The 27,838-nt window shown below is 36.3% G+C and overlaps 1 protein-coding gene and 1 non-coding gene across 8 annotated transcripts in view; both read right to left on the bottom strand.

The window, feature by feature from the left end:
* Positions 1-27,838, bottom strand: part of COP1 (COP1 E3 ubiquitin ligase) — a 279,328-nt gene that overhangs the window by 12,187 nt on the left and 239,303 nt on the right. The window contains exon 19 of one of the 7 annotated variants that reach the window (XR_006961642.1): positions 25,067-25,142. The exons of the other annotated variants lie outside the window; for them this stretch is intronic. The gene's annotated coding sequence lies outside the window, so the exon portion shown is untranslated. The remainder of the gene's footprint in view (positions 1-25,066; positions 25,143-27,838) is intronic. 7 annotated transcript variants of the gene reach the window in all.
* Positions 13,755-13,895, bottom strand: LOC124510519 (small Cajal body-specific RNA 3). The gene has a single exon (XR_006961726.1). It is a non-coding gene; the product is annotated as a small Cajal body-specific RNA 3 (non-coding RNA).

Below are 27,838 nucleotides of genomic sequence, written 5' to 3'. Positions count from 1 at the left end.
TCTCTCTGCCTCTCTCTCTCTCAAAAATACATAAATATTAAACAAAAAAATTTTTTAAAGATACAAAGTAAAAGGAGAAAAAATATCTCACGCAAATATTAACATAAGAATGCCAGAATGGCTCTACTAATATCAGAAAAAGTAGACGTCAGGACAAAGAATATGACCAGGGATAAAAGGGGACATTTTATATTTAAATAAGAGTCAATCAATTTTTAAAAACCTAAATGCGTATATATCTAAAATTGAGCTTCAAAATACACAAAGCAAAACTGACAGAATTGAATGGAACAGATAAGTCCACACTTGGGTTTGGAGACTTCAATACTCTTCTGTTAATAATTCAAAGAATAAGCAGACAGAAAATCAAAGACAAAAAAGATTTGAATCATACTACCAAAAACAAATTGAGCAAATTAATATTTACATAAATCTTACTTAAACGGCAAAAACTATACATTCTTTTCTTTCTTCAATATTTATTTTAAGAGAGAGAGCAAGAGCGCATGCAAGTGGGGAAGGGGAAAGAAAGAATCCTAACCAGGCTCCGCACTGTCAGCCAAGAGCCTGACACGGGGCTCAATCCCACAAACCGTGAGATCATGACACTTGAGCCGAAATTAAGAGTCAGATGCTTAACTGACTGAGCCACCGAGGAGCCTCTATATGTTCTTTTCAAGTGCATGTGAACTATTCACCAAGACAGACAATATGCCAGACCATTAAACACAGCTCAATAAACTTAAAAGACTGAAATTATGCAACTATGTTCTCTGACTGAACAAAAGTATAAAACAATAGAAAGAAGACATCTAAAACAATCTCTAAATATTTGGAAATTTAAAAACACACCCTTAAATAACCCAGGGCTCAAATAAGAACTCATAAGGAAATAAGAACACAACATATCAAAATTTGTATAACGTAGCCTCAACAGCACTTAGATAGAAAACTTTATCTCTAAATGCTTATAAGAATAAAGCAGAAAGGTTTAACATCAATGATATAATAACATGCAGCTTAAGAAGCTAGAAAAAAAAGCAAATTATATAAACATAAACATGATGATAATAAAAAGCAGAATCAATAAGATAAAAATAGTTAAAATTATTAAAAACAAAAGCTAGTGCATGAAATAAAATTGATAACCTTCTACAAAAAAGATAAAGAATATGTAAGTTAACAATATCAGAAATGAATGAGGGGATATCACTAGCTTCCTACAGTTATTAAAAGGATAGAGAATAAATACAAACAACTTTATGCCAAGAAAACTCACAGGCACTGTAATGTATAAATTCTATGAAGTCTGCAAATTCTCAAATATGACAGAAGAAAGAAGAAGTCAGAATACAGAGGAAAAAGGAACCCTTCCAAACTTAGTTTGTAAGTCAAAGTCAGAGAAAAAAATCATTCCAATTGCCTTCATAAATAGATACAAAAACCCTTAACAAAATACCAGTAAACAGGGGTGCCTGGGTAGCTCACTTGGTTGAGCATCCCACTCTTGATTTCAGCTCAGGTCATGATCTCATGGTTTGTGGGATCGAGCACCGCATCAGGCTCTGTGATGACAGTGCTGAGCCTTGTTGGGATTCTCTCTCTTCCTCTCTCTCTGCCCCTACCCAGGTCACTCTCACTCTCTCTCTCAAAATAAATAAACATTCTTAAAAAAAAAAAAAAAGGGCATTACATTAAAAAAAAATACCAGTAAACAGAATTTTGCCATATACAAAAAGAATAATGCATCATATCCAAGTGGGATTTATTCAGATATTCTGATTGGCTTAATATATAAAAATAAAATCAATGAATGTAATCCACCATTTTAAATAGTACAGAAAAATCATGTAGTCATAACTGACAGAAAATGCATTGGACAGAATTTAATACCTATTCGTAATAAAAACTCTCAGCAAACAAAGAACAAAAAGGAATTCCCTTAAGGTGATAAGGAATTCCTATGAAGAACTTTTAGCTAACATCATATTTAATGGTGAAATGCTGAACTCTTTCTCTTTCAGGCTGGAGGCAAAGGGAGCCATGCTTGCTTTCATCACTCCTATTCAACACTGTATTAGAGGTCCTACACCATGTAATAGGAAGAAGAAAGAAAAAGCACACAAATGAGAAATGAAGAAGTTATCTTTATTTGTAAATGACATGTTTATGCAGAAAATATTAACAAATCTTCCAAAAAGCTGCTAAAACTAATAAACCAATCTAGCAGGGTTGTCAGATATGATGTCATTATATAAACACCAATATACAGTATTTCTATAAATTAGCAATGAATAATTAGTAAATGGATTTTTTAAAAATACCATTTGTAATGACATCAAATACATGAACCACTTAAAGGCTAAAATACGCATAAGACCTACACACTGAAAATTATAAAACAATGTTGAAAAATATCAAAGAACACCTAAATAGATGGACAGAAATACTATGTTCATGGACTTTCATAAAATAAGAATGGTTTTATGTGTAAACCTTGGTATTCACTATGATAAACTTTTAACTAGAAGAAAGATACCTATTAAACAAAATCAGAATATAGAATATTTTTCCTCAACTCTTAAGCATTATGTAAAACTGATTTCTCCTCTCAGAATGAGACTAAATAATTTTGTAGGAAAAAAGTGGAAATAAAAAATTTTATGTTAACAAATTTGAATATTTAAACCAAGTAGAAAAATTCTTATAAAAAAAGCTGACCAAAACTGAGCAAGAAGAAATAGAAAACATGTATCATCCTACAGGCATAAAAAAAGAAAAAGTCAAGTGTCAAAATATTTTTTGACCTCAGGCTTACATGATTTTATCTGAAGTTCAGCCAAATATTCCAGAACAGAGTTCTTGCAATATCACACATATTTGTCCACAGAAAAGATGACTCCTTGACTTGTTTCATGAAACTTAATATAATTAGGAAATCAAAATATGACAAGAACAGGGGCGCCTCAGTGGCTCAGTTGGTTAAGTGTCCACCTCCTGGTTTGGGCTCGGGTCATGATCTCACGGTTTGTGAGTGAGAGCCCCACATCAGGCTCCGTGTTGACAGCTTGCCACCTGCTTGGGATTCTTTCCCTCTCCCTCTCTCTCTCTGCCCCTCCCCAACTTGTGCACGTACACACTCTCTCTCAAAACAAATAAAATAAAATGTGACGAGAACAATGCAAGACAGGAAGATTATAGGCCTATGTTATCTGTGAAAATAGATGAACAAGTCCCAAATGAAATAGCAGGTCAATTTTAACATGAATATATACCAATATAGGCTTATTCCAATGAGGTAAGACTGAATTAAAATTAGAAAAAAAAATTAAATTATCTATCACGACAATATTTAAACAATTATTACATCATCCTCAATAGGTACAAAAGAAAGCAATAATATACTCCAATTTCATTTATGATAAGAATTGTCCACAAGCTGAAAGGTGAAAGAAACTTCCTTATAAGGTTTCTACAAAAATTTACAGCAGAGATTATACATAATTGTGACATACTCAAAAGTTTTCCCTTTAGTAAGTAACAAGATGAAGATGCCAGTTATCATCACTTCCATTCAACATTATACTAGAGATCCTGGCAAAATAATAAAGCAAAATGAATACAAATTAGGTATAAAATTGGGAAAGTAGAGATTAAACTTTCATTACTTGTGGATCATATTATTAAGTACATACAATATCTCAAGAATGTAGAAATGGATAATTAAAATTATTGAGAGAGTTTAGCAAGCTGCTGGATTAAAAAATGGGGACAATAACATACCATTCCTCAGGGGTCACTGTGACACCTTTCTTTCTAATACTTATTGGTTTACTTGAACTGGCAATATACATATGTGATAAAAATTCAAACAGTACAAGAGAATAAGGGATAAGTATCTCATTCCCCTGTTCTGAGTCTCTGAAGCAACTACCATGATCAGAAGTGAAATCTTTCCAGATAAACTAGCATCATTACCGTGAACTTCAACTGTATGGTAGATCAAGCACACCTTCGGGGCTTTCTCAAGATGTAAAAGAATCATAAGTTTTCTATCTGGCGATTCTACTCTCTCTTTATCTTGTCTGAGTTTCAGGTAACAAACAACCCTACTTCCAACTTGGGATTTCATTCTTGTTAAAGTGACAAGCCATATTTTATATTCAATTCCAAGCCTCTTGATCACCTAAGAGAAGTCCTAGGTTTCCCTTGCAGAAAAAGCAAGTCCACAGAGCTCACTTCTATATTCTGCACATATTATTAATTGGTCTTCGGGATGAAATGGACCGAAGTAAGACAATCCGTATCCTTAAAATCAAATTAACTTAAACATGTGGGTAAAAATATGCTATACAGATAGACAGCCAGAGTGGCAAAGTGGAAAAAACAGTCACTGGTGTCAGAAACACTTAAGCTCAATGGTCTAACACTTCCAAACTATGTCATCATGGACAAATTACTTAACCTCTCTAAATCGCAGTCTTCTCATCTGTAAAATAAAACTGAGCTAATAGAGCTAATGAAGGGAAGGGAAGGGAAGGGAAGGGAACTAATAGAGTTGTCATCAAATGAGATACATATAGAAGTATCCAGCACACAGTATGCATCTTGTAAGTGGGTGTTTTTAAGGAAAAGTTGCTTCTAGTTCTGGGTAAGAGTTTAAGAAAAAGAAGGTAGCCCAAACTGCCAAAAAACCATGAGGAGATGAAAGGATTGTTTAAGTAGTAATGGGTTATTGGATTTGGCATTAGATGACTTGGTGACCTCAAAAGCAACTCTACCTGAAGTTCAAATCTGTGGCATTTAAGGGCCTTTGCACAATTTCCTGAAGCTCAGTCTTTAGAACTTGGCTTTGACAGAAGCTTCTGGAAAAAGCTTTCTCTAATCTCTGAGGTGATAAGGTAACTCTCTCCAAAATGCTTCCACAGAAAGAATAAATGGCCATTATCACAGCACTATCATGCCATGATAGTGGCTTCAGTATAAAGTTTATTAATTTCATGCCATTTTATTAATCTATCATTAGGGTAGATATTACAGGTATTCTACTATGTACTGGGTTCTGAAGATGAGGAAGACGTGATGTCTGATATTGAGATTACAGACTGGGAGGGTAAATGGAGGTTTAAATAGAAAACTACTATATTATTATAAGAAATATAGAGTTCAGAGGGGCAACTAAGGAAGCAAGAAGGAAGTGATCCTCTACCAGGGAGAGATTTAGCAAGGCTTCAAACATAAGACCACAAATGGAACATAAAAAAGTTGAAATTTCTCAAGAGAAAAGATAGAGGATATTTTAGGCAAAGGGCCATGGTCATGCAAACGTAATGAGTCTGGGGGGAAAATGGTGTTTGGGAGTGATGAGAATTGTGAGTCAGCTTGTGTATTAGTTGATTAGATGAGAACAACAGGCTGAGGTAAACACACAAATGAACTCTCTCATAACTAGAGTTAGGATGTTATTTATGGATAACAAGGAATCAATGGCAAGGAAAAGACAGAATTAATTTTTCTAATAGCGTTCTATTCCTTCAGTGATGTCTCATCCCCCTCTCACACTCCCCAGGCACCTAGAGTCATTGTCTTTAATCCTATTCCTTAAAAAAATTCTTCAATCCACATCTATTAAGTTAAGCAAGTGAAATTCTTACAAAAAGAAAAAAGAAGTTGTATGCTGGTAAGTGGAAGACAATAACTGTATCCTCAGACACAGCTCAAAAGCTGTGTTTTTTTAAGCTTTTTTTTTTTTTAAGTAGGCTCCACACTCAACATAGGGCTTGAACCCACAACCCCAAGGATCAAGTTATATTCTCTACTGACCAAGCCAGCCAGATGCCACCAAAAGTTGTTTTCTTGAAATGAATATATGGAAACATTCATTCATTCATTCATTCATTCATTCATTCATTCCAGAGGGAGAGAGAGCACACACTTGTGAGAGCGAGCAAGCACAAGTGGAGAGAGGGGAAGGGGCGGGGGGGGGGGGCTCCACACTCAGCAGAGAGCCCGACAAGGGGCTCAAATTTCATAACCTTGAGATCATGACCTGAGCCAAAATCAAGAGTTGGCCGCTTAACCGCCTAAGCCACCCAGGCGCCCCATACTCACTTTTAAATAAACATGTTTGTAATATGTGAGGCCAACTTTTAAATATTTTTAAAAGGAAATTGAATACAGAAAAAAATATTATTTAATAGCCTACCTAACTACACGTACAATCTCTTCTCAGTATAATGCCCTCTATACATTGCCATGAAATTATTCCCATGTGATAATATCATCTCCCTAGAAGGCAGGCTTTAGGAGCTTACTAATGCTTACATAAGAAAGCCTACACTTTGGGGCCCCTGGGTGGCTTAGTCAGTTAAGCATCCGACTCTTGAACTCGGGGTCATGAGTTCAAGCCCCACCTTGTGCTCCAAACTGGGCATGAAGGAAGGAAGGAAAGGCGTGGGGGAAGGAAGGAGAGAAGACTGCACTTCTTTTTTCAGCATGGCATTCAAGACTATGTAATCTGGAACCTCTCTCATCCTCCAACAGAGTTCCTACCCCACTTTCTTTACTTAGGTTACTCGATTAGAAGTTTCTGAGACATCTATTGCAGTTTCTTTCATCTATACTCTTGTTCACACTGTTCTCCAGCCTGAAGGCCGTACAGAAAAAGAGCCAGGTAGACCTGGATTCAAATTCTAACTCTACTATTCCTTTTTTTGTTGTGTTACCTTGGGTAAATCAGTTAACTTCTCTGACCCTTAATTTCACTTGTAAATAGAGGTCAAAAGTATATACCGTAGGGGCGCCGGGGTGGCTCAGTCAGTTGAGTATCTGACTTAGGCTCAGGTCATGACCTCACGGTTTGTGAGCTCGAGCTCTGCATAGGGCTCTGTGCTGGAGCCTGCTATGGATTCTGTGTCTCCCTCTCTCTCTCTCTGCCCTCCCCCACTCATGCTCGCTCTCTCTCTCTCAAAAATAAACATTTAAAAAAAAAAAGTATATACCTTAAAAGACTTATGGTGAAGATTTTGAATTGAGAGAACACTTAGCATATAATGCCTGGTTGGTACTAAATAGACGCTGGCTTCTGGTCTTCTGTCCAGGTCTTTACCTGTCCTTCACCTGTGTCTTAAGCCTTCAGAAACCCTGTATGTCTTTATGAAGTCCAGCACAAGAGCCGATATCTTCATAAAGTCTTCTATAATTCTCCCTATTAGAAGTAATGTCTCCCCCTCTAGGGTCAATACTTTCAGGAGTAATTCTGTTAGAAGGATTTCTTTCATTCAGGCTTATCCCACAGATGTTTATAAATATTTATATCGGGTTGCAAACCATCTAAATATATTTTATATACTTAGGAATATATTTTATATATTGCAAAATTAATATCTAATGAATTAAAAACAGGTGCAAGTTGTTCAGTTATATGGATTAGTGTAGAAGTGTTGAAGATAATGACAGCAACATTTATTATTTCTTGACTGGTCATTAACCTTGAGTTTCTCACCTATCTCAATAACTTTTCATATATTTTCTAATTTTGTTCCACAATATGATGTGGAAGATACTATTATTCTGATTTCACAGAAGAGAAAACAGAGGTACAGAAAGGTTGTAACCTGTCCAAAGCCTCGGAGCTAGTATTTAGTGGCAACAGGAAGCAAATCTGACAATCGGACTCTAGTAGTCTTAATCAGAACACTACCCTAAGACAGAAGTTCTAAATGGCACATGATCCCCCCTTCCCCTGAGATGTTTTAAAAGCACAACCTTGCCAAATAAAAATCTCAAAAAATTCAGAAACCATTTTCTCCTCCAAAGCAACTTTATGGTCTGTGTTGTAAAACTCAGGAAGGCAAGTTCTTTGGAGATTTTATTGAGGGGAAAAACAAAGCTAAGACATATGATCTTTAAGACTGAGTCTTCCTGTCAAGTGACAGAACGTTATTAGTGAGAGGGCAGATGTAAAGTACACTGAAATACTATTCACATTTGTCTTCTAAAAGCCAAGAGCTGCAGCTGAGATAGTAAAAATTAATGTAAGTGGTCTGTCTTCAACAGTTTGTACTACAAGCACTGAATTTTCTTCTTAAAGTGTCCACTGAGTTAAACCTGTACATCCATTTAAATTCTCTAGGCAAACACTCAAAACGATGAAACTGGTAAATCACTATGTACAACACAAAGTATCTGCAAATACAACTCCCTAGAGGACACAGAACAGTGAGAAAGGTGGCTGAATTTCATATTCTTCCTTAAATAAATATTAATAAAGTATATAAAAATGTGAGGTAACTAGACTTCAACCAAGAACAACTCACAATCTACATCTATCTGTTAATTCCTTAATATTCTTTCAATAGAGTTTTTTTGTCTTATCTGGCCTTCTCTTTTTTATGAACAGCTACCTCCTTTTCTCACTGCCAGAAAAGGGTGTTAATTTGGAGTTCTGACCACGGTGTCACTGCAAATAAAAGACCATACATACTCTCGGCTCTTTTTATATCAAGATTGGGGGCCTTTGCCACATTTTTTTCTCTTTGGGGTGGGATGGAAGGGTGGGGATATTTGTATTTAAAATAGTTCTGGAAAACTACAATGGCTTTTCTCTTTGCATATGAATTCATGGACTTGGTATACAGTCAAATCTGACTTTGCCTCAGGATCCTGCAGCCACAGAACACTTTCAATTGCATTTGCCCCTTCAGCTTTCCTGTTCATGTACGATCTCTAGTTGCTTTAGGAACATCCTTTTCCTCTCCTCTGACATGAGATGCAAATATAATATGCAGAGATTTTTAACAGTTTTCTTTTATCAATGCTCTGTTAAGTCATACTGTTCAATCATCCGGTTTCCTCGACCCCTTTTTATTTTCTTCAAAACCATCCCTAAACCTTTATAAACTTCTCAACAGCACCCTCTGATTTATATACAAACAAGAGAAACTACTCAAAGTGCTGACATGTAGTTGCTTCCTCTTACTGAGACACAGTGGCTTTCCTAACACGCAGAAATCATTCTTTTATTAGGACAATAGAGTAGATCTCTTTTATCAAGTTTATATCATTTCTGGATCTCAGAATTATATGCATTACACTTTTGTCTGGATGTGATTCATAAGAAGAGTCCTCCAACTTGACTGGAGTGTGTTCACTGACCTTAATCCAGCCATAAATCTAGGCTGCATACGGGAGCACGTGAGAGCCCACAAAAAGATACCCAAACACTGGTTCCAAAGTGATCTTCAAAGATTTTTAAATGAATGCCATTTGTAAGCCCAGCAGTTGTTGTTGTTGTTGTTGTTTTGTCCCTGAGCTTTCTTTCAGCATGTGGTTTTTCTGAACTGACTTCATGAATATATATATATAAATATGTCTAAGAAAGAATGAGCACAAAACCACAATCTATCAATAAGAGATCCTACTCTTTAAACTGAAATGTTAGTTAGCTTTCCCTGCCTTCTAGAGAGGATCCTAAGGCTGAATTATTTGTTTGAATTGAATTTATAAGACAGACAATAAATGAATTTTTTGATCTTATTATCTAAGATTCTCATTTTACTACTATCTCATTTTACTATCTTGGAGAAGTAGTAAAAAACAAAAAACCCAAACTTCTATCATTATCACATAACCCACTGTTGACCACTACAGGCCAGTTAATGTGCTAAGGACTTAATATGAATTATTTCACTCAGCCTCCACAATGCAGTCTTCATGAGGAAATTACCATTTTCATCCTCAATTTAAAACAAGGGAACATGATCTTCAAGACACTTGGTAACTTGTCCAAAGCCACAAACACAGGTATGGAATAGCAAAGCCATGAATCAATACATGAAGACTGATAACAATATATCAATTGTGGGTCTGTAGCATACTGATTTAATAAGCTTATAGCATGCCTGGCCCCAACCCAAATTTACAAAATCAGAATGGAAGGAGAAAGGCATCTTAGATGAACATTTGAAATCTATGGCAAAACCTCGACTCTATTATATATGGATGTTACATTTCAAATCTCATATACTTAAGAGTCCTTAAAGCCTTTCTCTGTGTAGAATTTGGTCCTTTATATAATCTCCCTAGAAGTATGACTTCAAGTGCGGTCATTGGAGAAAAGGGCTTGGCCACAGATCTAAGGTGGAAGAGAGTATTCTATAGTACTCTACTCCTCCCTGCCAATCCCAATTCAAGATCTGGGAGACTGTGGAGTTTCTTCATCACAAGGAAACACTTTCAAGATCATCCAGTTAAATCCAAATCCTTTTTTTCTTCACTACCAATTTCCTCATTTTAAGATGATACTGGGTCCCTATCTAGCATAAACTTTATAAAGACTATCATCAATAGAATGATATAGTCATAATCCATGATTAATAAAATGAGTCATTATTTTAATAAAATATATTATATTCATCATACTTCATTTTTTATTCATTTAAATACCTGTTCTTTATAACTAACTTATATAATAAGAGGAAATGAATTACTCAGCTAATCAAAAGAACTTGCGGGGACCCCTGGGTAGCTCTGTTGGTTAAGCGTCCATCCAACTCTTGATATCAGCTCAGGATGTGATCTTGCAGTCATGGGATGATCCCCATGTCAGGCTTCACACTGTGCGTGGAGCCTCCTTGGGATTCTCTTTGTCTCCCCTCTCCCCTGCTCATGCTCATGCTCTCTCAAAATAAATAAACATTTAAAAAATTTTTTTTAATTTTAAAAGGACTTCTAAATTTGGTGGCTTATCATATTTTCAATTTCAAAATTCTTAAGCTTTATAATTAAGATTTTCCTGAATAATGGAAACATCCATATTGAAGATTTTTTATAATCATTCTAAGACAAAGTGGACCAGATTTTTTTTTATGGCAAACTAATGATGCTCTAGGTGCTAGATATTTCCTATACCTAGATTTATGAAAGGACAGTACTAATCAGAAGACATCGATGCATATGAAATTCAAATTTTATCTAAAAGTAAAAGAACCTAATGCGATAATGACTATAAATAAAATACCAGCCCACTGAATTTTACCACTGGATCTGTTCTCTACATGAAAATTCACATTCATTAAAAAGGATTTGGTATCAACTGCTCCACTGGGAAAATGATCATATACACATATACAGATTAATCTACAATTTCTTTGTAGGATTTCTTCTAAGATGTTTTACCATTTTGAAAGGCTAACAATACATCAATGACTTGGACTTCAAAGTAGTCAAAAATCATGTCTAAGTGTCAATTCGGAAATGCATAGACAGAAACACATACACACAGAGGAAGGAACTGGAAGGAGATCCACCTCTGCCAAGAATCTACCTCCACCGGAATCACCAGATTATCATCTCGCCTCTCTACCTCAAACTTCCTGTTTCCTGTTAAGACCTTTTTAAATTTGGTATCCACAGGAACCTTGTTCACATTTAGAGCATACATAACACATACTGTTCTCAGGGGTGGATATTAAAACTATTTAACAACAGGAACAGGCACCAACCTAGCAGAAGAAAATTAATATAGCTATGCCATTACTTCTGTGACTGCCCCTGATTTTAGCATATCCATGGCCATAAAAGTAGATAAAATTCTATCTAGTCTTTAAGTATAACAGTAAAGAGACAATACATATTCCTTCTAATGGGACTTAAGTTTATATTGTGAGGATCGAATTCTGAGCTTCCACAAGGAAGAATGGGTAACTGATGGTACTAGGACAGTGTACAAAATATGTACTTGCCTTCACATTCAAATAAATCCATCTCTAATTACTATGTCAGCTTTGATATGTCATATATGAGGGTCACTTGATTCCTATATTCATGTATCTGGTTTGAGTAGAAGCCAGCTGTCATCTACTAGATTTACTGGAGTTTGTGGAGGAGTAAGGGGCATATACGATCTGGCAGCAAAAGGGGGAGAGCACACACAGAACTACAGGGAAGATGAAATGGAAGAACATGGTAGCAAGCAGGTTCAAAATGACAGAGACACTGCAAAGTATTTAAGAACACCTGGTTAAGTACTACATTTCTCGGCCTTGGCTGAAACATCCCAGAAAATGATGGAGTGGTGGAGACACCTCTCAAATATATTTATAAACAAATCCTAAGATAGATTCAGTCATACGACATTCCTTTCCCTTTTGAATTAAGCCTCGATAATATTTGTGTTCAGAATTTTTAGTAAGAGGTCATTTTAGTGAAGGGTCTTGAATCTAGATTTGAATTTCTCATGTAACTAAGCAGAGCACAAATAATACAAGTGAGTACGAAATCTTAAAATCGTTCATCAAAATGAAGACCAGAGTAGACTAATGACTTCTAAAGAGTTTCAAAAAATAAGGCTATTCAACAACTGTCTGATACAATAATTGCTCAGCGTAAGAAATATATGGGGATTTCAGAACCACAAACAAGGACAGATCCTCACACAATTAGTTATAAATAAACCCAGCAGTGGCCTGCTTACAGCACACCCTGGTGCTGTGTACCACACCTCAGGGCATTAGAAATGCCACTGCAGCTCCCTCCGTTGCTATCCACCCCTCCCCTGCTGACAGAACACACACCCTGAAAAAAATCTAAGAATTCAAATTTAGTGCTAAGAAATTAATACTTAGTAGCTAGCTTTACCCCAGTAATGGTCATTCCTAAAATTTTTTATAGACTTAAAAAATCACATAAACTGTATTTTGGAACAGTCACTTTCTTAATGACAAATCAATTTTTAATGAGAAAAACTTCATGGAAGTTACCCCTGATCAGCTTCTTCATCTCTAAAATACTGACTGACCTCTACTGATAACCCTGATTAATTAAGTCAATGTGGTCTCTCGGAAAAAAAGTATTCCTATATTCATTCCCTTGGCTTAATCAAACAAACAAATGAAACCTATTTTTAAGACCATAAAATATCTAAAAACTAGTTAAGATGGATGCAGGAGTCTGCTGGTAGGAATGCAAACTGGTGCAGCCACTCTGGAAAACAGTATGGAAGTTCCTCAAAAAATTAAAAGTAGAACTACCCTTTGACCCAGCAATTGCACTACTAGGTATTTATCTAAGGGATACAGGTGTGCTGTTCTGAAGGGACACATGCACCCCAATGTTTGTAGCAGCACTATCAACAATAGCCAAAATATGGAAAGAGCCCAAATGTCCATCAACAGATGAATGGATAAAGAAGATGTGGTATATACACATAATGGAATATTACTCGGCAATCAAAAAGAATGAAATCTTGCCATTTGCAACTACGTGGATGGAACTAGAGGGTATTATGCTAAGTGAAAGTAGTCAGAGAAAGACAAATATCATATGACTTCACTCATATGAGGACTTCAAGACACAAAACAGATGAACATAAGGGAAAGGAAGCAAAAATAATATAAAAACAGGGAGGGAGACAAAACATATGAGACTCTTAAATATAGAGAACAAACAGGGTTGCTAGAGGGGTTGTGGGAGGGGGGATGGGCTAAATGGGTAAGGGGCATTAAGGAATCTACTCCTGAAATCATTGTTGCACTATATGCTAACTTAGATGTAAATTTAAAAAAATAAATTAAATAAAAGGGTAAAAAAATAAAAAATAATAAAATGCACAACTACTAAGTAAAAAGAAAAAAAAAAAAGACGGATGCAGAAGTAACCTCACTTGGTTGTCTATTAAAACTCCAGCACACTTAACTGTCACAGATATTAAACAAAATGGCACAAAAGCAGTACTTGGAATGCTGGTTTCTAAGGCTGTATGGAGGGGAACGATCGGACTTAGTCAGCTGCCCTAAGCCAGACAGAGACCTCCATGTTTATGTAGGATCACTGCAATTTGTAGACAAAAGGTATTTTTCCATTTGTCCACATGGTTGGTTCCTGCAGGTTCCATTTTTGGTGCGCTTCATTATTAAGAAGCCTTTTGTTATCCAGTCTTTCCTACAGCAATTTCCTGACTGCAGCAGATTCTCATTTAAATACACTTTAATGCATTCAAATAAACTAGAGAAAAAAACAGGATTCAGACAGATAATGGAAAAAGAACCATTAAACCATATAAAGTCAAAGTGATCTTCACTCTAGGAACAAAGGTTGTAAAGAACATGTACAAGGAAAGGAGGATTGAGATATACCCCCCAAAAATCACTCACCACCTTCCCTTCATTCCCAGTGGTTTCCAAACTCTTCTCCCTTCTCATTATCCAGCCCTAATCAACTTAAGTTTCCTTGCCACACAACAACTCAAATATTATCTCCAGACACCCACAACTTCCCTCACGTATCAATACCTCTGCACCTTGGATGCTCTCCTGAATAAAGCTCACGAACAATGTGCTTGCAATCACACAGCTGACAGAAAACAATTACTTGGTGTATACCACGGAGGGCCTCTGACCATCGAGTGTGCATTTCGAAGGGTGCTATCTGCACAACCCTCCAGAACACTCTGGCAAAACCGTCTGGAGAGTTCGGTGCTGCTCCAGGGCTACCACATAACACATGACAAACAGCAATGAATGTAAGACACGGGGCCCCAGACTGCATTTCAGTTCTGCCATAGCACTGCTTCACCTTCTTGGAGACTCAATTTCTTCAACAATAAAACAGGTAATTTTAGGTGCTTCACAGAATTTTTAAAGACTCAAAAGAAACCAAGTAAAGCATCTAACCAAAAAGGAAACGGAATATTATAGGCACCAAATAAGTGGCAGTTATTAAAACACTATAACCTAAATTTCTTTACAATTAAAAGGCAGCTGACTGCAGTATGACTATCTGAATATATCAGTCACCATATTCATGATCTTATAAAATTGACAAAAAACATAAAGTAGGCTCCCTAGCTTAAGTAGACTTAAATGTTATCTTAACTCTTTCCTAGAGCACTAAGTAGCTCTTATTACAGTAGCTGCACATGTTGATATTTTTTGCTCTCAAACTAGAAGCAAGGAATAAACAGGGGCAATGCTAAATAAAGTACAATTAGAGAATAATACACTTGAATGGCAGCTGGCAAAATGCATTCTGTAGGTGTATCGGTAACTTAGAAACCAGAAAGCATATAGATGAAACGGTTAACAGGAACAAAAAAGTAGGGATGGGGCTGGGAAAGGATGAGAGGATTTAGGTAAGTGGGAGAGGGAGAGCAAGGCAACACAGATTTATTACGAACAATGTGAACACAGTTCCAGGCAAGAAAAGGAATAGTACTGGGCAATGAGCAAACTTACTTTTTTTTTTTTTTTTAATTGTATTTTGAGAGAGGGAGAGTATGTGCATGCAAGCAGGGGAGGAGCAGAGGGAGAGGGAGAGAGTCTTAAGCAGGCTCCACACCAAGCGCAGAGCCCAGAAGAGGCACAAAAGCTCTGTGCCCTGCTGTCACCACTGCCACCTTTTGAAAGACAGGTCTTTAACTCCAGCTTTAAGACCTTGATTTGCTACAAGAACTACAAGAATCTTCTAGACTGCATTTTTGTTACTGAGGAAATCAGAAAGAATCCCAGCCTATTACCCAATGTTTCCCTTGGAGTTGGTCCTTAAAACATCTTCCAAAGTGACTGACTTCCTGGGAACTTAGAAAGCCTCCTTATGTTGCTCTTGGAAGGGTTTAAGATAGTAATACCTAATGACTCCTGTGAAATGAAGAACGCAGGTCTGTAGTGGCCACTGCTGGAACACCTCTTTGCACCCTCCCAGATATGAACATTATTATAAACATTATTATAAATTATAAACATTACTAGAAATTTCCAGTGGGATCAAGACTGGATGTGCTGGGGATGGGATCTCTGCTTCTCCCATGTAATTCTAGGCTACTTAATAAAAGGAAAGAAGAGAACTACGCATTTCATAAAGATATAATAGCAACAACAACAAAATGGATGTTCCTGGCTCTCACCCTCAGAAACTCTAACTTAATAAGTCTGAGGTCTAGAAACTCGCATTTTTAATACAAATCTCAGGTAATTAATAATTCTGAAATAGATGATCAGTAAGATCATACTTTGAAAAAACGCTAGTACAGATATTAAAAACCGTCTATAGATGTTGAATTCAGAGAAAGGAGAAGTCTGCATTTTTCTGCTATTGGTTAAGAGGTTGTTGAGAGGGAAGTGGAGAGGAAAGATTTACTTGTTAAAACAAACAACAATAACAACAACAACAACAACAAAACCATTACTGAGTGCCTATTTACCTGATCCCATGCCAAGGCCAAAACAAGACCAAGATAAACAGGACAATAGTTTTTAATCTAATGAGGCTTCTGAGTTCAGTGAAAATGATCATATACCTAAAGCTTGTTTTAATACTTTTACATAATCTATATAAATTTACTCAGTTATCAGTACTGGAATTCGAAAACTACAGAAGTAGCTCACAGGAGTTTAGTAGAAAACTTAATTTCATAAATGGGAACCTATGAAAATTTAAAATAAAATGAAATAAAATGAAAATCTGAGTACTAGTAAATGTCCTATTCTCTTTTCTTCATGTTCCCTTTCCCACATTTTAAACTAGTCCATACCAAAGGAAAATACATGACATGGGCACAACTTCACAGAATGCAGATTTGAACTCTTCACCTCTATTTCCTTGTTCTTTTTTAATGTTTATTTTTGAGAGAGAGAGAGAGAGAGAGAGAGAGAGAGAGAGCGCGCGCGCGCGCAAGTGGGGGAGGAGCAGAGAGAGAAGGGGACAGAGGATCCAGAGGATCCAAAGCGGGCTCTGTGCTGAGAGCCCAATGCAGGGCTCAAACTCATGAAATGTGAGATCACAACCGGAGCTGAAGTTGGATGCTTTATCAACAGAGCCACCCAGGTGTCCCAAACTCTTCACCTCTATTTTCAAGTGATGTTATTCCTGCAAAGGATTCAGTAAGACTGAGGTAAAGAGTGGGTTAACACAAAGAAAACTAGAAGATGTTGACTTTTACTGCATGTGGAGTTACAGGTTCTTAAATATTACACATTTTTTTAAATATTTACCGTTTCTGAGGTGATGGGAAAAAGTAAGAGCTGTTCTTATGGGCCAACATTGTAAGACTTGAAGTCACGGGAAAATATAATGGGCTTCCTTGTGCAGCAGGAGCTCCTTGTCACCAGAAGTATTCAAAAAGTTTGAAGGACACCCCATTAGACATCTTATAGAATTCATTTCTACAAAGGCCAAAAGGTAAGGAAATCTAATGGTAGTCATCTACTCAACACTCTACTACTTGTGTAGTTACAAAACTCAGCACCGTACTTAAAAGACTTCCTGTCTAATGACATTCTAATATGTAACAAACAGGAAAGAAAAGGGCATGTGGGCACAGTGAGCAGCAAGGTCAAAGGTACAAGGGTTAATAAACAAATAAACAAACAAACAAACCATGATGGGGTGTTTGAGGGTCTTTAATCAGTTCAGTGTTGCCGGAGTGCAGAATGTGCCTATGGAAGTGGCAGGTGACCATGCTGAAGAAGTGGGTAGGGGCTTGATCAAGGAGGGTGTTAAATGTCACATAAAGAAGCTTATATTTTGTTCTATAATCATCAGGACATGACTGAGCATTTTAAATAGCTCAGGTAAATTAGCCCGGGACTATTAGGTAATGGCAGGGGATGATGAAAGCCTGAACTAGCAGCGCTACATGACAGAGTAGCAGGGGACAGAACAGAATATGGAATCAAAATTGAGAGGGAAATGAGATCAGATTTGTGCTTAGACATGCACCAAACTTGTTTTTACATTTCTAAGACTCCATTCTTTAATGGTCAAAACTTTGTACTTACGTAGATTTGATTTTAAATTTAGCGATTACTGAAGAATAGGACTGCATTTAATAAAACTGAAAACAATCCAACATTTTTCATGTTGTAGTAAATCACCGCAACAGTCTATATTGTCTGAACTTCCACAGAAATTCCCTCGACTCGTAAGTAAAATACCAAATTGCCATAAAAGTGTCTTCACAACTGTCAGCTACATGTAAGAAGCCTGGCAAACTTCCTAGAAACTTTCCTTATCTGAGACTAAATAATTAAAAATCCTAATGGTTAAGATCCTGTCACGTCACAACTTCTAGATACCATCAGTATTTTCCTCACACTTCAAAAATTCTTGTTCCTGGCTAAATAGGTCTTGAGACTTTCATTAGAAAACAAATTTCAGATAAATGGTTTCATTGCTACTAACAATTCAGATACTGAATTGTCTTTTGTAATTGAGATTACTTCTGTCACTCAACTAAATGACTACATGTGGTATGGCGGGAAGGGGTGATTATAGACGAACATACATTATAAACCATATTTTGCAAAAGGTAATTATCCCTAAAATGCTATAAGAAATAAAAGGCCTATTACTATTAACATAGTTCTGAAATATGCTGACAATACACAAATTTAAATAGCAAGAAGTCGAAGATAATTAAAAGTGAACGTTAAAACCCCATATATCTGTAGAAGTAACGCAAGTACTAAAAACTAGAGAGCTGAGCTTAGAGATGGAGAAAGCTGGAAAGAGCAATGCCCCTATGATTGCAAGAAAAAAGCTGAACTACTGCTAATTAATGACATTTCTTGAACCTATTAAAGAACTGAATCACAGGCGAAACAATCTAAAACCAGAAGAAACTGGCGCCTGCATGGAGAGAGAATACCAGAGTACGGTAAAACCTGGGATGCGAGCAACTTGTTCTGCAAGTGTTCCATAAGACGAACAAACATTTTTAATAAATTTTAACTTGATAAACCAGTGAGGTCTTGCAATATGAGTAGGACCTGACACCAAATGTCACATGATCACAACTGGGCTGATGGTTCTCTCTTTCTTTCTCTCTCTCTCTCTCTCTGTCTGCAGGATTGTGGGTGATCATTTCCCATGCTCAGATGCTTGGTCTCAGGCTGTGGTGTTTGGCAGAAATCAGTGATTTTTCAGAACGTTGGAAGGTGCCCACAACTGGCAGTAGTGTACTTTTTGTCACTTCAAAGCACTTATGGACAGTCCCTTGCTTTTCTGTACAAGAGTCAGTTTAGGAATGCCTTGCTTCATTCCAGGTCAGGCTACCTGCAGATGTAGACGCTTTTCCCTGCTGCCTTATTGCCAGTTACATTAAATACAGCATATGACAAGAATTGATTAATACAGTACTGTAGTCAACATCCATGCGAGCGTATACAGTGGCCCCCACGCAGAAAAAGATTCCAATGAGCCAGTAGATAGCAGTGATTCCGTTAGTGATAGTGGAAGTCGTCCTACACAATAACCCTCCTCTCTTTTGTCTCCCTCATACCAGCCACAAAGGTTTTCAAAGGTAAGTGCAGGTTAATTTGTTTATTCTTACTATTTTGTATTTTATTATTTTGTCTTATATTACAGTATTTAATCCTGTTTATATGAATATTTTTAGGTTGCAGAACAAATCATCTGAGTTTCCATTATTTCTTATGGGGAAATTCGCTTTGATATACAAGTGCTTTGGATTACAAGCATGTTTCCAGAAGGAATTATGCACACAAACCATGGTTTTACTGTATTTGCTTACCTGAAACAGAAATAGCTGGACAAGCCAGTGGGAAGATTAAGTTAGCGTTTAACAAAATGCTACAAGGTGGCTAGTACAAAAGTATGAGGCCCCTGCAACCATAAACACTGGGAGACGGGTGCAGTATGCTCTTCCAAACTTTTCTAAAATCTTGGAAACACAACAATTTCCTAAAGCCATTGTTAAGAAAATACATACAGTAACAGTACATTTTGCATGATCAGTTACACATGCTAATTTTCAATAAGATTCTTTGTGGTATTTTCTGTTGTCCTATCTTCAAGTTCACGTATTCTCCCCTTAGATTTGTCAGATATACACCTACTATGTCCTCTAAAGAACAAAAGCATTAGTCTGTAGAGAAATGGATGGGGAGGAGGGGTGGTCTGAGGGCACTGGTAGAAAGTAACTGCAGTTGAGGGAGAGGAACGGAAAACAAAGTGTTTTACTCTCAGGGGAAGGTCAGAAACATATGCTAGCATGACATTTAGAAGATGGGCAGAAAGAACTGTGAAGTCCACAACTCCAAGACCTAGGTTCATAGGACCAAACTTGGACTGAGGATTAATCCAAACTTCAAAGAATGTCCTTCCTCTCATAACCACCCCACCACATAAACAAGCACTAAGAAATAAGATTGAAAAGGAATATAGCAAGGATTACTACAAGAGACAGATTTGTTCCGGGAAACAATGCAAAGAGCAGACCAAAACCTCAGCAGAGAACACACTGAGAAAAATCCTCTGGCAAAGCAGCCAATATTCTACACACAAAGTATCACGAGAATATGGTGCTCTGAGGGTAATCATAGCAACAACAAACTTCAAAACAACCTCAATCATGACTACATTAACACAACCCCCACAATGAAGTCTGTGAGAATGAAAAGCAGGCTCACCCACAGCATAAAAAATATTTCCCTCAGTACCTACTGTCCCACACAACGCATGGCTTTTAACCAAATATGACAAGGCATTGAGGGAAAACCAATCTGAGGAGACAAAGCAATCATTAAACTAAATTCAGTATGACACAGATGTTGGCACTATGTGAAAATAACTATCATCATCTTAAGAAAGACTCTTTCTTTCTTAAAGAAAAGAGTCCAATGAAAAAAGTAGAAAATGTGTAAGGTCAGATAATTTCAGCAAAGAGACTTAAACTATGAGAAGGAATCAAATGGTAGAAACCAAAAACATAGTAACAGAATGAACAATGCCTTTAATGGTATGATCAGCAGACTTGACAAATCTGAGGGAAGAATACGTGAACTTGAAGATAGGACAACAGAAAATACCACAAAGAATCTTATTGCAAAGTAGCATGTGTAACTGATCATGCAAAATGTACTGTTACTGAATATATTTTCTTAACAATTGACTTACTAAGTTTCCCAAGAAACTTGTTTTCAAGATTAATTCATCAAACACTCAGGTGATAATGCAGAATAGACAATTATTTACACTACAATAATGGTCCATTTACAAAAATAGAAATATAAAAAATTATAATTAAATTTATAAGCAAACTATAAGAAAATTTGTAATTAAATAGTTCTACATCCTTTTTTTTTTACTACTTCTTACCCATATCACATGAAAATTTTATTTCATATTCTTTCTTTAGATTCTCTATAAATACTTTCAGATCTACCACCAGACATACTGATTATCAACAAACTGTGAGAAAGAGTAAACCAATTATGGATACACTCCTTTTATTTCAAATTTGGATATTTTACTCTAAACAATTCCTCCCATAAAGTTCATGTTAAAAGTTAAACATGTTTTACACCTATTCAAAGTTATACTAATAACTCATGGCATACCCCATAAAACATACCTTTAATAAGGTAGCTGATACACATAAACCCCATTGAAACTTCTTTTCGTAAACAGATTTAATATTTTTAGATGGGAAAAAGGTGTTTTTATAATCCTATTTACCTCTTCTTCCTTTTTATTTGTGAGATTACATGCAGATTATCAGCAATTATTACAGAGTTATTTTTTCTTTTTAATGTGTATTTTGTTAGAATAGGAATTCATGAGACTTTTTTAAATTTTTAAATTTTTTTAACTGAAGTGTAATTAACATAACAGTGTTATATTAGATTCAGGTATACAATATAGTGATTCATCAATTCTATATATTACTCAGTGTTCACAATACGCATACTCTTAATCCCCTTTATGTCTTTCACCCATCCCCCACCCACTTCACCTCTGGCAACTACGTTTAATCTCTGTATTTTTTTTTTAATTTTTTAATGTTTATTTTATTTTTGAGAGAAAGAGTGAGCAGGGGAGGGGCAGAGAGATAGAGACACACACACACAAACACACAGAATCTGAAGCAGGCTCCAGGCTCTAAGCTGTCAGCACAGAGCCTGACGCCAGGCTCAAACTCACAAACCACGAGATCATGAGTTGAGCAGAAGTCAGAGGCTCAGTTGCTTCTGACTTCAGCTCATGTCAGGATCTCGTGGTCTGTGAGACCTTTTTATAAAAGCCCAAATGTCCACCGACGGATGAATGGATAAAGAAAATGTGGTATATATACACAATGGAGTATTACTCAGCAATCAAAAAGAATGAAATCTTGCCATTTGCAACTACGTGGATGGAAATGGAGGGTGTTATGCTAAGTGAAATTAGTCAGAGAAAGACAAAAATCACATGACTTCACTCATATGAGGACTTTTAAAGAGACAAAACAGATGAACATAAGGGAAGGGAAGCAAAAATAATATAAAAATAGGGAGGGGGACAAAACAGAAAAGACTCTTAAATACGGAGAACAAACTGAGGGTTGCTGGAGGGGTTGTGGGAGGGGGTATGGGCTAAATGGGTAAGGGGCATTAAGGAATCTACTGAAATCATTGCTTCACTATATACTAACTAATTTGGATATAAATTTTAAAAAATAAAAAATAAAGTTAAATCAAAAAAAATTAAAAAAAAAAAAAAAGGTGACAAAGCAAACCGAGGCAGAGTGATTTGGTTAAGTTTCTCACTCTCTTAGGTAACATGAATCTAGAGTGGAAGTAATAAAAGAAAAAATGAAAGGATTAAAATAAAGAACTTCTAATACACTTACTCTGTGACTTCTTTGTTTCATTTTAAGTTTGTGAAGCTATATAAAAACTAAACTTCAAATCAAGAGCAGAAAACTAATATAATTTTTAGTAATTGGTATTGCTAGTACAATTTAATGCATAGCCTTATCAAGCCAACTTGCCAGACTACATTTCATAGCACTCATTTTTAATCATTAATATTTTGATCCCCTTTAGAAATCTAATAAAAGCAATAAGCTCTCTAGAAAAATAATCACAGGGACAGGCAAACCTTTTCATATGCTTTTAGTGGGTCAAAGAACATCCTAAAAAAACCTTGTGGGGTAGGTTACATGAATTCAAAATTTTTACTGGACAAATTTGATTTGTATGAGACAAAGCAAAGGGTCCCAAAGGACCATTAAGAGGAAGCAACTAAGCAATCGCTAATCTAATTAACACACATATTTAATAAGGAGCTTTAAAAAAAGAATTCAGTCCAGTAAAACTAGTCAATCGCATCAACTAAGAACTAGTCTGAAGTGTTAGAATTACCATCCATTCTATTTCTTTTAGTATTTCAACATTCACAGAGCTAAAATGCAAGGCTACAGTTGCACAGTTAGAAAATGGGGATGCTACTGCATCGATGCTTCCGTTTTACATGTAGGTTAAGTTGTACAATCAAAACTTCACAGCAGTTAGGGAAAAAAGCATCAGTCTATTATTTTTCCTATCTCATAATAATCCTTCAAAATATTAAGTTATTAGAACCGAAGCTTTTCATTAGAGGAACATGAGAGGAGCAGATGTTATTAAGATGCAATAGAAATCCAAACAATAAGTTCCCATTAACCTGTGGTAATTAAGAGTCTATCTGAACACTTACTAACAATGTGAAGTTGCCAAAATCAACGCAAAACATAAAGCAGTAATTAACAGTATTAGAAACATTACAGTAAGAGTAAATTACTAAAGAATATGGGAACAAAAAATGTGCAAATTTTAGGGAGATTTAAAAAAATGAATTGTTTTTTTTTCTTGCCGCTGTTATTTGTAAAATAGTCATATGGAGAAGTACAGTCCTCGAAAGGCGTTACAATTTGTTCAATAAGGATTTCTAAAAAAACGTCTAAAAAAAATTCCCCCTACAAAGCTTGTTTCCGTATGTTTTCAACATCAGGAAAGTTTCTCGTCTAAGGTAAGTTATGTCTAACTGGCAGAGGGATTCTCTGCTGGGGGCTAGTGCACACCCCAGAAGTAGAGGCAGTTATACCATCTGTGAATTTAGAAGCTGAATCAAGAGAGAAATAATGCAAACCAAGGAGTTTCTCAGACAATGTTCTCATGAGTGGACCTACATGTAAACTATAGGGTCTAACGATAAGCATGTAAGTTGGGGTTACATATGGCCACTGGGCAACAGAAATCTGGTCTACAACCCCTTCAAATTTAAGAGGGAAACTGGGGCACCTGGGTGGCTCAGTCAGTTGAGCATCCGACTTCAGCTCAGGTCATGATCTCATGGTTCGGGAGTTCAAGCCCGCATCGGGCTCCGTGCTGACAGCTCAGAGCCTGGGGCCTGCTTCCGGATTCTGTGTCTCCCTCTCTCTCTGCCCCTCCCCACTTACACTCTGTGTCTCTCTCTCTCAAAAATGAATAAACATTAAAATAAAAATAATTTAAAAAGAGGGAAATGAAACTCAGGTAAGTTAGGTGACTTACCTACATGCAAAAAGTTAATTAACTGCTATAAGTCTTCATCCCTTTAAAGAAATAGTAGATCCTGCAAATTTAACTTCAAATATATCTCCCAAATTCTTGGACCGAGGTGAAGCTCCATCACCAGTGCCTTTGTACTCTTGCCTACCACATCTGTTTTTCTGTTAATTAAACTAAAACCACTAATCAAAAGTTGAAGTCACTTTTCTTAAAGTCCTTTATATAGTTGCACAGAAAAAGTTCAAGGTTCTTAACACAGTCTAGAATGACCCTTAAAAAAAAAATCGTTCTTCATCTACCATTTCATGTTTCATCTCCCACTAGTCCTGTTACATCCTAGCAGCTCCAAACACACAGGGCTCTTTCAGACTCTTAAGCTTTTGTACCTGCTTGTTCCTTCTACCTGGAAATATACCTGGAATAGATTTGCATAACTTATGCAAAATACTAAGATAGGAGGACAGGGGAGATGCTCAAATGTTAATTTTCTAACTTTTACATATTAATTTATTACTAGCAGTACTACCATTTACTGAAAAGCTACCATGTATGAGTGTTTCATATGCATAATGTCATCTGCTTCCTAACAACACTTGACAGTATTTAAATATTCATATTAACCCACTACAAAAATGAGGAAGTAGACTCAAAAAGGATAAGGAATTTTTCTAAGGTGTCACAGCTAGCAACAGAACCAAGGTTTATAACTAAAAATCAGATACACCTCATGACCCTCTTCTCACCTCGTCAGCTCTTACCTTCATCGCCCCATCCCAGACCATCAGTGCCTGTCACGGTTAAGAGGAACTACAGTGTAAAAACTGCTCTGTTTTTCTGGAAATCAAAATAACAGTAGATATCAAAAGCTAAAAAATATTCTGAACCCTTTCATCTAGTTTTTCCCTCACTTACAGGATTTTGTATTACAAATACTGCAAGAGAAAAGGGGAAAAACAATACACCCCAAAACATTATGAACTTATAACTATGAAAAACTTAAGGGGCGCCTGGGTGGCTCAGTCGGTTAAGCGTCCGACTTCGGCTCAGGTCATGATCTCTCAGTTCATGAGTTCCAGCCCCGCATCGGGCTCTGTGCTGACAGCTCAGAGCCTGGAGCCTGTTTCAGATTCTGTGTCTCCCTCTCTCTCTCTGACCCTCCCCCATTCATGCTCTGTCTCTCTCTGTCTCAAAAATAAATAAATGTTAAAAAAAAAAAAAAGAAAAACTTAAGAGGCAGCCTAAATGTTTAATAATAAAAGACAAACAGTAATTCATAATAAATGTAAATGCCTTCCACTAACATTATGATGTAAAGAGAGAAAATGCTTAGATGTAACTAGTGTAAAAAGCTAAATACAAGATATGTTTATAATGTAAAACTATTTAAGAAATGTAGGCCGAAGACTGGAAGGACAAACATCAAAACATTAACTGCTGTTCTGTTTACATGCTACAATTACAGGTCAATTTTCTCAATTCTCTATTTTCTAAAAGTTCTCTATTAATGAAGAAAAATGTAACACTCCACAGTAGAGACGATGAAGGGATGAAAGAAAGTCATTACGGGCCTCCTGAGTAAGACCTAACTGGATCTAGAGGCCCTAAATTCAGAAGCTAAGTTTATCCTCGGTCAGGCATCACAACAGGCACAGAGGGAAAGCTGTGGTTATTTTGATTGGTTTTGAGTCTTCTGATATATCACTTGTATATTTTAGCAAGCGTAAGAGAAAATTGAATAATTCAAATGCAAATGTTCACGCAAAGAACCAAAACCTCATGCTTATTCTAAAAAGTAATTGCCACTTATCTATCACATAGTAGAACCATGCATGGCACCTAAACTGGGTGAGAGAATTTCTTCCTAAGGGTTTATTCACACCTATTCACAGCGAATAGTTTCACTCTCAATAACTCAGCTTGATGCAAATCTTTACACCTAAAAAAACCCACAAGACATACACAAGCTTAAAAGTAACTTATGTTTTTGATAAATCTCATCCAATAGAAAAAATACTATTTACTATTACTAGTACCAAAAAACAAAACTCTTTCACCCCATTAGTTATAACAAATGGGGGAGGGAGCGTAAAGTTAATACTAGAGTTAAACAAAGACTTAACAAAAAACCAAAAAGCAAAAACCAAAATAACCCTTGAGAAGTGATTTTTTTCTCCATATCCCTAAAATGATGATTTGGAAAGCAGAAAATAAAAAGGAAAAGTAAGTAAAAGCATGTCCCTAATGCATAGAAAACAATCTCAACTCTGGTCAAAATTATGTAGTTTTCTTCATTCTGCATCTTCACTATAGAAAGACTGAACCTTATTTTTAAACATGGTGAGGACTCTGATGGAGAGTGTAAAAATCTACAGGGTAACCAGGCTTTCCCTTAACAATAATGACCACTGAGATCCCTAGAAGGGATCCTACAATTTGGTTTTGCTGACAATAACTCATCCTTTCCACTAATAAAGGAAAACACAGTTCTCAGATATTAAAAATCCTGAGAAATTTAAAAAACTTAGAATTAAAAAGTCTTAAATCTTTACAAAACTGAAAACGTTGAGAAAATGAAAATATTCCTCATAAAACAAGGACTTCTACTGAATTTTGAAGCTGCAGGGCTAACTTATTAATTGGGAGAAGCATAATTAGCCTTTTACTCTTTTCAGAATACAGAATAAAACTGCTTTTAAATATAAATGCCCACATTATCCATTCTTATTAAATGACATTTTGGATTTATCCAAACCATTATAGTTTTCTATTCGTAAACATCAAGGATTATCACATGAATTGCAGATTTGTTGTTTAGAAAAAAAACAGTAGGAAAATGCACAGGAGTATAACTTGTGAAACTTAAATTATCCTTGGCTGCTATATATTTCAAAGGTATCTAGATAATCTGGCATGAAATAAAATATTTCACTTTTTACTTATCAGGTGATAATATTATATGAGAATCCCTAAGATCTATAATAATTCTTAGCAATTTTTTTAAAATAAAAAGATAGGGGCACCTGGGTGGCTCAGTTGGTTAAGCAAGCGACTTCAGCTCAAGTCACGATCTCGTGTTCCTGAGTTTGAGCCTCACACTGGGCTCTCTGCAGTCAGCACGGAGCCTGCTTTGGATCCTCTGTCTCCCTTTCTCTGCCCTCCTCCACTCTGTGCTCTCTCAAAAATAAACAAACATTTAAAATAAAAAAATAAAGGGGCGCCTGGGTGGCTCGGTTGGTTGAGCGTCTGGCTTCGGCTTCAGTTTGTGGGTTCGAGCCCCGCATCAGGCTCTGTGCTGACAGCTTACAGCCTGGAGCCTGCTTCGAATTCTGTGTCTCCCTCTCTCTCTGCTCCTCCCCCACTCATGCTCTGTCTCTCTCTCTCTCCTTCAAAAATAAATAAAAACATTAAAAAAAAGTTTTTAATAAAAAATAAAAAGATAAACTCTTGGGCCTCCTAAAATAAACCAAAGTTTGGAATGTTGTGAGAAATAAAAAAACACTGTAAGCAAAGGCAACTACTACTATCTTGCT

Source organism: Lynx rufus, unplaced genomic scaffold, assembly GCF_022079265.1.
Source record: "Lynx rufus isolate CCGP_SWC_20201006 ecotype Redwood Valley unplaced genomic scaffold, mLynRuf1.p SCAF_15, whole genome shotgun sequence".
Classification (NCBI taxonomy): domain Eukaryota; kingdom Metazoa; phylum Chordata; class Mammalia; order Carnivora; family Felidae; genus Lynx; species Lynx rufus.
This window is presented reverse-complemented; position numbering and strand designations above follow the sequence as displayed.